This window comes from Rhagoletis pomonella, unplaced genomic scaffold (genome assembly GCF_013731165.1).
Source record: "Rhagoletis pomonella isolate Grant_MI unplaced genomic scaffold, Rhpom_1.0 Rhpom_scaffold_00003, whole genome shotgun sequence".
Lineage (NCBI taxonomy): Eukaryota > Metazoa > Arthropoda > Insecta > Diptera > Tephritidae > Rhagoletis > Rhagoletis pomonella.
The window spans coordinates 9,419,039-9,429,282 of NW_023458557.1; positions in this window are offsets into that span (position 1 = coordinate 9,419,039).

Genomic DNA, 10,244 nt, shown 5'->3' on the forward strand with positions numbered 1-10,244 from the left:
GATCTGTCAAATACTAATGCATGAAAATCCTAACCTCAAAAAAATCATTTATTTATAGCCTACTATAAGCACTACCATAGCTATGCCTGTATACCGAATTGCAAGTTCGTGGGGTTTATGGTTCCGAAGTTATTGCTGATAAAAATTTCACGGCTATTGGAGGTGCCACGCCCCCTTATCGAATCCCAATTTTTTCTTCCTATTGTAAGCCCAGGTGTCATGGCAATACTCTGCCAAAATCTCATTCGATTCTGTTTAGGCTGCAACCTGGCACATACATACATACATACTTCCACAAATATATAGTAGATTCCTTTAATACTTTCAATACCTAAACGCCTGGACAACATTTTGGCGAAACAAAGCCTACTGAAATTTTAAAATATTAACGTAAACGTTATTAATACTTACATACATACATTCGTAAATAAGAATTCAGATCTTAGCATCAATGTTATTTTAAAAATTCAAATTCGCTAAAAAATTTGAATATTCCAAAGCAGCCTACGGAGATTTGAAAATATTAACGTACACGTTGTTAATACATACATACATACTTCCGTAAATATGAACGTATATTTTAGCATCAATGCTATTTCAAATATTCGAATTCGCTAAATATTTTCAATAATCAAATACAGCCTACTGAGATTAAAAAATAATTAACCCAGTAAAATTAGATAAATTACGTAGGAAAAATTTGTAACAGCGATTTTTTGATGCAGTTTAATTCTATTTCATTCGTAGATCATGGATCCATGATCTTGCCCCTAAATTTCATTTGGCAACATTCCGCCATCTTGGATTTAAGTTTTTTTTGGGTTTTTTGCGATTTGCAAGCTTATTTTGCATTTTTCGTAAAAAATGCTTAAATACATATATGTAGAGAATTTCCCACATTTGGGTTATAGAAGATTTTTTAAAAATAGCATTTTTTATTATAAAAAAGAATAGCAAAAACTGCTAAAAAATTTTACATTGTCACGGTTTTCGTCATTTTTGGACCATTTCTGTTGAAAATACATGTATTTGAAATTCCAAAGTTGTAGATAATTTTATTCTTCATAACTTTTACACCAAATTTTTTTTTTGTACGACGCTTAGATCACAGCCGGGATCGTGCAAACATAGCGATTATCCCAGTAAAATTAGATAAATGTGGTAGGTGTGCAATTTTTTGATGCAGTTTACTTCGATTTAACACGTAGATCATGGATCCACAGTCTCGCCCCTAAATTTCATTTGGCAACATTACGCCATCTTGGATTTGATTTTTTTGTGGTTTTTTGGGATTTGCAAGCTTATTTTGTATTTTTCATAAAAAATATGTAAAGACAAATATGTAGAGAATTTATATCTATTGTATAGAAAGTAAAAAAAAAAATATATTGTAAAAAATTAGCTAAAACTGCGAAAAAAGTTTACACTGTCACGGGTTTCGCCATTTTTTGACAGTTTCTGTTGAAAATACATAACATATTGAAATTCCAAAGTTGTAGAGAATTTCATTCTGAGTTTTACAGCGCATCACGTACATCGCAATTTTTATCGCGTTTCCGGCCGTGATATAAGCGTCGTACAAAAAAAATTTAGGCACAAAAGCTGTGGAGAATGAAATTGTCTACAACTTTGGAATATATCGCACACTAAATACAAAACCGGCACAACTCAAAAAATCCTAAATGTTCAGGAGAGAAAAAAAACTGTTCACGCTGCGCAATCGATGCAAGCAAAACTAAAAAGTTTTAGTAGTTTTTTCCAGTTAAAGAAGATAGTGATGAAGAAGAAATTTTCGCGGACGTTGGGTATACGGTCTGTGAACTGTTCTATGGAAAAAAATAAATTTTGACAAATTTTGAGTTGTACCGGTTTTTTATTTAGGGTGCGATGTGCTATGTATTTTCAACCGAAACTGTCAAAAAATGGCGAGAAGCGTGACAATGTAAAATTTTTTAGCAGTTTTTGCAAATTTTTTACAATAAAAAAAGCTACATATTTAAAAAAAACCTTCTATAACCCGGATGTGGGAAATTAAATTCTCTACATATTTGCATTTAACAATTTTTAACGAAAAATGCAAAATAAACTTGCAAATCGCAGAAACCCAAAGAAACTTAAATCCAAGATGGCGGAATATTGCCAAATGAAGTTTAGGGGCAAGATAATGGATCCATATTCTACGTGTTAAATCGAAGTAAACTGCATAAAAAAATTGCTGTTAAATTTTTTTTTAAAGAAAAAGTGTAATTTTACTGGGCTATATTAACGTAAATTATTAATACATGCATACATTCGCAAATAAAAATGTAGGTAAATCTTAGCATCAATGCGCCCAGTAGCGAAACTGTTCACTGGTGACATCGTCGCTCTTGCTGTGAATCCTAAGCGACATATAGCTGACAATGACACTGGTGACAATTTCATGCAGGTGTACTCCTATGAAAGACTTATAACAGACAATGTCTTGCAGCGGTCAATTATTAAAAGTTCATTGCAGGACATTGTCGCTTGAATGTCATCAATGATCACTGCATGGCAAAGTCATGCAGAGGCCATCAACGCCTAAATTGCCATTTACATGAAAAAGTTACGAACGACTTCCATGTAAACGAAGCCCAAAGTCATTGAAGACTTGATGTGGCCGTACGGGACACTTAAGTGACTAATTCATGACATTCGCTACGGGGCTATTTTAAAAATTCAAATTCGCTCACTACTTTCAATAATCAAAAAAAGCCTACTGAGATTTGGAAATATTATAGTCAGCGTTATTAACACATACATGCGCAAATATGAATCAAAATCTTAGCACGCCTATGGAATGTGCCACGCCCTGTTTTATAAACTCATTTATATATGCCATACTATAAGCGCCTACCATAGACATGCCTGCATACCAAATTTCAAATTCTTGAGAATGGTTCCGAAGTTATAGCTGATAAAAAATTCCACGCCTTTGGGATGTGCCACGCCCCTTTTTACAAACTCATTGATATATGCCATACTACAAGCACGTACCATAGACATGCCTGCCTACCAAATTTCAAGTTCGTGTGACTTATGGTTTCGAAGTTATAGTTGATCAAAAACTCAACGCCTATGGGATGTGCCACGCCTCCTTTTACAAACTCAGTTATATATACCATCCTATGAACACCTACTATTGATATGTCTGCATACCAAATTTCAAGTTCGTGTGACTTGAGGTTCCGAAGTTATAGATGATACAAAATTCCACGCCTATGGGAGGTGCCACGCCCCCTTGTAGGATCCCACTTTTTTCACCCTATTATAGGCCCAGGAGTCATAGAAATACTCTGTCAAAATTTTGTTCGATTCTGTCCGTCCGTTTAGGCTGCAACGTACATACATACATACTTCCACAAATATATAGTAGATATACATATGTATGGATGATACTTATAATAGCCCTGATCAAATAAATACTTCAACGGTGTCGTAATAATGAGATATTTGATAGTGTTTTTTTTAATTTTTTCAAGGATTGATTTACGAAAAACTTAAATAACTGGATCAAAACTATTCTCATTTAGACTTGTTGGATCTCAGTAGAAAGGTATTTTCCCACTATTTTTATTTATGTGCAGAAAAAAGTCATTCGTGCCCCAATTTTTTTTTAAATACCAACACATCTTAATTTAACTTTGAATGATGTTCGTTCATCCTACCTTTCTCTTTCATCCTTTCAATGAGTTTATTAGCAAAGAAATATAAAAGGCGAGAAAATACCTTTGTAATGATACCTCACAAGTCTAAATCGGAAGAATTTAGGGTCAGTTATTCAAGTTTGTCTTATACCAATCTTTGAAAAAAGTTAAAAAACAGCATCAAAAATTTCAAATTATGATTCCGTTGAAATTTTGTTTTTATTTTTAAATATATTTTATGTAAATTTTGTTAGCTTAAACCGTCTTGTGATTTGAGGGCATTTTTTCAAAAAACATCTTTAAGAAACTATTTTTATTCATAAAAAACTAAATTTTTGGAGGTATTTTCAATACGGTCCAGCTCGCTTAAATCTTAATATTTTTCCGAAATATTTTGGTGGACGTCTTAAAATATAATAGGTTTTATAATTCCAATGGAAAAACACTACCGGTTTTTTTTTTTGCATGGGAAATGATGCAGTATAATGTACATGTGTATGAAAATTAAATTATTCAAAGTTTCAACAAAAAAAGGAGCATGAAAATGTAAAAAGTTAAATACAGTCACTCACAGAAGTATTCGCAATTAAGTTTTTTTCACAATATTCAAAATGTTTTCCTTCATAAATCTTTTTCGTTAATATTCATTTAAAATATAGCTCGTGCTATAACAAAAATCATATAAACTATTCTTGCAAATTTCAAACTTTTTATTCAGCATTTTTAGAAAAATCTTCGGTATGCAGTTTTGTAGCCCGTTCAATTTTAGTATAATAAAGTGCAAGTTTTTAGTAGCTAGAAATTATTGACGATTTTTTAGAATTTATTTGTCGAAGGTGTTGCGCACTTGTTTTCATATAAGGCATGAACAAAATCTATTTTTACCGAAAATTTTTCTAAAAGTTCTGAATAAAAAGTTTGAAATTTTGATGAACATTTGTTTAAGTTTGATTAATTTTTATGAATTTTGTACAAAGTTTACAAGGATGATTTATATGGGTTTTGTTATAGAATGAGCTATATTTTAAAGGAAAATTATAGAAAAAGATTTATGATGGAAAACATATTAAATATTGTGAAAAAACTAATTTACGAGTACTTCTGTGAGTTACTGTATATACTTTCGTCGATTGTCGAACAATTTGACGGCAAATTGGACACAAAATGCTTGTATTGCCATTTAGATTAGTACAGTAGGCGTTGTGCTCTGCAAAGTAATCTGAGCAAAGTTTAAAATGATTGGCCGAGCTTCTCCTCCGATTGGCGGTGTGTGCCTTGATGTCACAAAAACTACTCAACCACGGCTAGTTTATGTTATTCTGCCCTTTAGTCTTTTTTGTTGTTTGTGAAATTTTCATTCGCCTTCTCAGTTAAAACAGACCGTGCGTCATCCACATCACCACAATATTTGTGCGGCGTGGGTATACAAACAGCCCCAACTCCTCATCGTACATTCATATAGATCATTTAAATTGTGAAAGTATATGGGCAAATCTAAAAAACAGGTACCCTTTGTGTTATCTAGCTTTATTTTCACTGTTGTAAACTAAATCAATCTGGTTGCTCTTGGATATAATTCATTGACGAACACTTGAAGTTAAAAAAAAATTTGGACCAATTTTGAATTATAGGTGTTTAAATAAAAAAAAAATAATGAAAACAAGTGAATTTTTTATGTAATTTTTAAGAGGGGCACAATTAATTATGTCATAACTTTTGAAGCACACCATATTCTGATTTGAAATTAAATAAGCATTTAGCACTTATGTGTACACTTCATATGGAGTAGGTAAGAAAAGTGTGCATTTAAAAATAACGAAATGGCAAGTAACTCAAAGTCTGTAACTCCATATATCACAATTTTCGGTTCATCACGTATAGGTTTTGAAGCATTTAATTTTAAGCACTTTTTAAGTATGTATTGTATTCTAAAAACAATTACAAATAATTTGATACCTCTGCAAGGGATGTGCTTTCAGAATAAACTAACCTTTAAAGATAAAATATTCTTCGATCTTGAGCGTAATTTTTATTCCAAAAACACCTTAATTGAAGGCACATTTGGAAAATACGCCGAAACGATCTAAATCTTTCTATAACTGCTAGTCCTTATAAAATTATATATACCTGTAAAATGCTTCAAAAAATTTGTCTGTAGAAGTGTGTAAAAACCCTGATTTACTACTTTTAATCCTGTTCCTTCTTTTAGTCAGAATATTTCGAGAGTGGTATCAAAGCAACTTTTTTTGACAAATATTCTGATAGTTGCTCTTACTTAATTGGAGCTTTCTAAATTCAATGGCGTCCTCAGTTTTACCCTATTGGCTCCATTTTTCGAGATAGCGGTCCTTGTAACTTTGCTTAAATTTTAACTATTTTATAAAAAAGACTCTGAGTTTTGAAGATATTTTACTAAAATTTTGCAGATAACCGTTTTTTAATATTACCTTAATTATTCCATAAAATCATCGAAATCGGTTCACTAAAACATCTAGCTCCCATACAACTGATTGATCAGAGACGTTGTTTTGCGTTGCAGCTCCTCCAATTAAACAGGTTAAAATTTAGTATAGCTTCAATTTAACATATAGTACGCATACAATTTATTATTCAGATATGAAGTTAGAGTTATAACGCAAAAACACATATCTGAGTAATCAGTTGTATTGGAGCTATATGTTAATGTGAACTTATTTCGATAATTTTAAGGAATAATTAAGGTAATATTAAAAACTGTTTTGTGCAAAATTTTAGTAAAATAACTTCCAAACTGAGGGAGTTATTTATAAAATAGTTAAAATTTAGTCAAATTGTCAAGTACCGTTATCTCAAAAACCGGAGCCACTCGTCACGTAAAAACACATTATTCGGATTATGACATGCGTGAACGTACTCTTTGTCCCATTCAGCTTATACTACTGACGTATCACGTAATTTTCTTTCGTATCGTTTTCGATTCGTGAACGGATGTTACGATTCGAGCCCTGGATCATGCCATTGAATTTAGAACTTCCCTATAAAGTGAGTACAACTTTCTAAATCTTTTCTCAAAGTTTACAACTTGAAGAGTGTAATTTGAACCCAGCTTATTCTTTTGTTTTCTATTTCATGTTTATTCCTCGTCTAACTTTTGAAGTACTCGATGAAAATGAATTACACTTATTTTAGTTGATTTATTAAGACATAGGTGTGCTCACAAATTTAAAAATAAAATATTTTTTTAAGTGTACCTATTTTTTAGATTTGACCATATAAACAAATAAATTTCCCGCCGTTTGCGCGCCACTACTGAAAAACCTAAGAAGGTGAGAACAAATATGGGCATCGCATTGAAGGCTAAAAAAAAAGCAATAAAAATTTACCTTTAATTTCCAATAATTCGCTTATCAGATACTGGCAAAAATACGGCTAGATTTTATGTTTATACTGCAGAAGGGAATTTAACGCAAAACTACACTGTATGCAAAAATAGAGAGCAATTCGTTTAAAATATATTCCATTTTATGCAAATGTATACGTGCATACATAATTGAAATGTTTCAGTAAAATAAGGCCAGAGAAAATACTACTCATGGGCCTTATTTCCTTTTTTTATGAAATAAATCAAGCGGACGTTATTTCCTTCTCTTTGGGAAATAAAGCCCGCGGCCATTATTGCTCTTTCAGAAAAGAAATGAAGCCCGCGGGGTTTATTGCCTTTTGTTGGTGGGCGCTATTTCCCCTTTGAAATGGAAATAACGCCCGCAGTCTATATTTCTTTTTTTTTCAGGAAATAAAGCCAATGAGCGGTATTTCCGCGGGCGTTATTGCACTCCACCGCTTCAACACATATTTCTTTTAAATGTTTGTTTCTGAGTTCGATGAAACCGTATTCAAAAGTAAACAAAACCTGTTGGTTTCATTTGACATTTGTTTAATAATAAATTTACGTCTTGGACCGAAATAGAAGGGAACAGGAATAAAAATGTATTATAATGATAATTCCAATTAAAAACAGGCTGTATTAAGACCAGCCATTTTTGACTTCGTGTTGAATGAATTGTGCGTTTATATTTGTCTTCTAACCGATGCACATAGGGGCGAATCGAGAATTTAGGACGACAAAAATGTTTTCTCATTATGTATTTGGCAGATTCCAATGGAAGTTGTTATTTAGGGGTCTTCGGTATCACTGATTTCGAAATATATATTAAATTTTCAAAATTCAAAATGGTGGATCAAATATGGCGGATAACTTAAAAAAAAAATGATTGATTGTTATGAAACTTGGTATCCAGGGGCATTCGTCTGGTATTGAGTTTTCAAAATTCAAAATGGCGAATCAAAAATCGCGGACGACTTTTTTAAAACATTAGTGATTGTTATGAATCTTGGTATCCAGAGGCATTAGTCGTCGCTGGTTACGAAACTGCTAGATTTTTAAACTTTAAAATGGCGAATCCAATATGGCGGACGAATTTTTTAAAATAATTATGGATTGTAATGAAAATTGATAACTAAGAACTCTCGGAGTCACTGATTACGAATTTAGAATTTGATTTCCGAAATTCATATAATTATATATGTATGCATATAATTGAAATCAAGAAATAAGAAAACTATGACACAATCACACAATAGGGAGGCAAAAATATCTCAGCTAGACGGCCAAACACTTAAACTTAATTTTGATCTCAAGATTACGGAGCATACATAATCAGACCTTAAGTTTTCCAACATTAAGAGAAAATTGGAAATACACTCGAAATGGGTTTGAAACAAAATTAAAACCATAATAACAAGAGAGAAAATGAAATCCAGCTCATTCTCGAAGGGAAATATAAGACAGTCCCTGTCTCACAATAAAATTTAAATTCGATAATGGGCTGGATTTCGAATTCATAATAAAGAGAACATACATTGGATGACGAAGGTTCCGTTTTAATGGAGAATGGCCTAGTTGTCGAATCGAATACTAACCTATTGCACATTCGTTATCGAAGGTGAGACTCGCAAAAACTACTTGTTTTCCATTGTTAACCAATCCCAATGTTTATTGGGTTATTTTTCAGTCGAGAAATGTAATTTTAAAATTTTCAATTTACTACGGTGTATGACTCAAAACATATGATTTATAAAAATATAACTCATTTATGAACAATATATGGATGGCTGAGTGGAAGATCGACCTATCTCGGCAGCCAGTTCGAAAACGCCATATCTCAGAAAATTTTTGAACAATGCTCTATCTCAGAAAACTTTTCAAGAACGCCCTCCTTCAGAATTTGATTGAAAAACGCCCTATCTCGGAATTTAGTTGAAGTACGCCCTATCTCAGCTGCCGATTCAAAATCGCCCTATTTCAGCTTATTTTCAATGTACCTTCGTTTGAGATAGCGCGTTTTTGAACCGAGTTCTGAGAAAGGGCGTTATTCAACCAAATTCTTAGATAGGGTGTTTTTCAATAAAATTGCGAAATAGGGCGTTTTTCAATCAAATTCTGAAGTAGGGCGTTCTTGAAAAGTGTTCTGAGATAGAGCATTGTTCAAACATTTTTTTTGAATTGGCTACCGAGATAGGTCGATCTTCCACATCGATATAATATAATAAAATAAAATGTCTATCATACTTTTTGATTCTGCATAATTTGATGAGCTCCAATTTTTAAAATCTTTTAAATTTTACTGTCAGAGCTGTAAAACCGGCGCAAAATTCGGTTTTTTTGCTTAAAGCTTTTTGAAAAAATGGTCAATGTACCGAAATCCAAAACGATCTATATGAGATTGTTGTGTATACCACTTCTTCCACGAGATACAATAATGGACGGATATAAGATTTTAGTAGCAGAAGCGATAAGTTTCAAAATTTCCTTTTACATTAATGTAGCCAATTTTCGAAGCCGGTGGATAAAACCGGGGAATGGAACTCTTATGAATTATAAGTACGGTGACAATTCGCACCGATTTTTGCGGGATAGTTCCAATTTTGAGAAAATTGTCCCGCTGAATATTTTTTAAAAGTCGGGACCTATAAGTGTCCCGATTTTTCATATTTGTATGAATTAAGTTCCAATTTTCAGTGTTTCATTTATTAATTTAATAAGAGTCTCCCTGTACTCTGGCTAAAAAAGGGTTTTCGTACAAACGTGGCAGCACTTTCGTTATCACAAAGGACATATACTATAAGGGAACCATAAACATAGCCAGCATCCTTGTTTTCTATAGTCTTTGGTTATGTTTTATTCTGTCAAACTAGTCCTCTCGCTATATTGTCTAAATATTTTTAAGGTGCTTATAATTTAAGTTTTTTTCAATGAAACGAGTCTAACTTGAATTTAGTGAAAAAAAGAATACTAATTCACTCGAAAAAATCATGATATAAAAAATATAAGCTGTAGGTACAGTGGCACAAATATAAATAGGGAAGAGACACCTTAGCATTCTTTGGGTATTCCTCTCGATTATTTAATGTTTAGTGTTAATGTTTATTATTTTTTACGAAAGTGTAGCTCATTATCTAACAAAGACCATGTAAGTCAAAATTAGAACTTTGAACAAAAATGAGCAAAATTCGACAAACATTCATCAATAGTTTGAG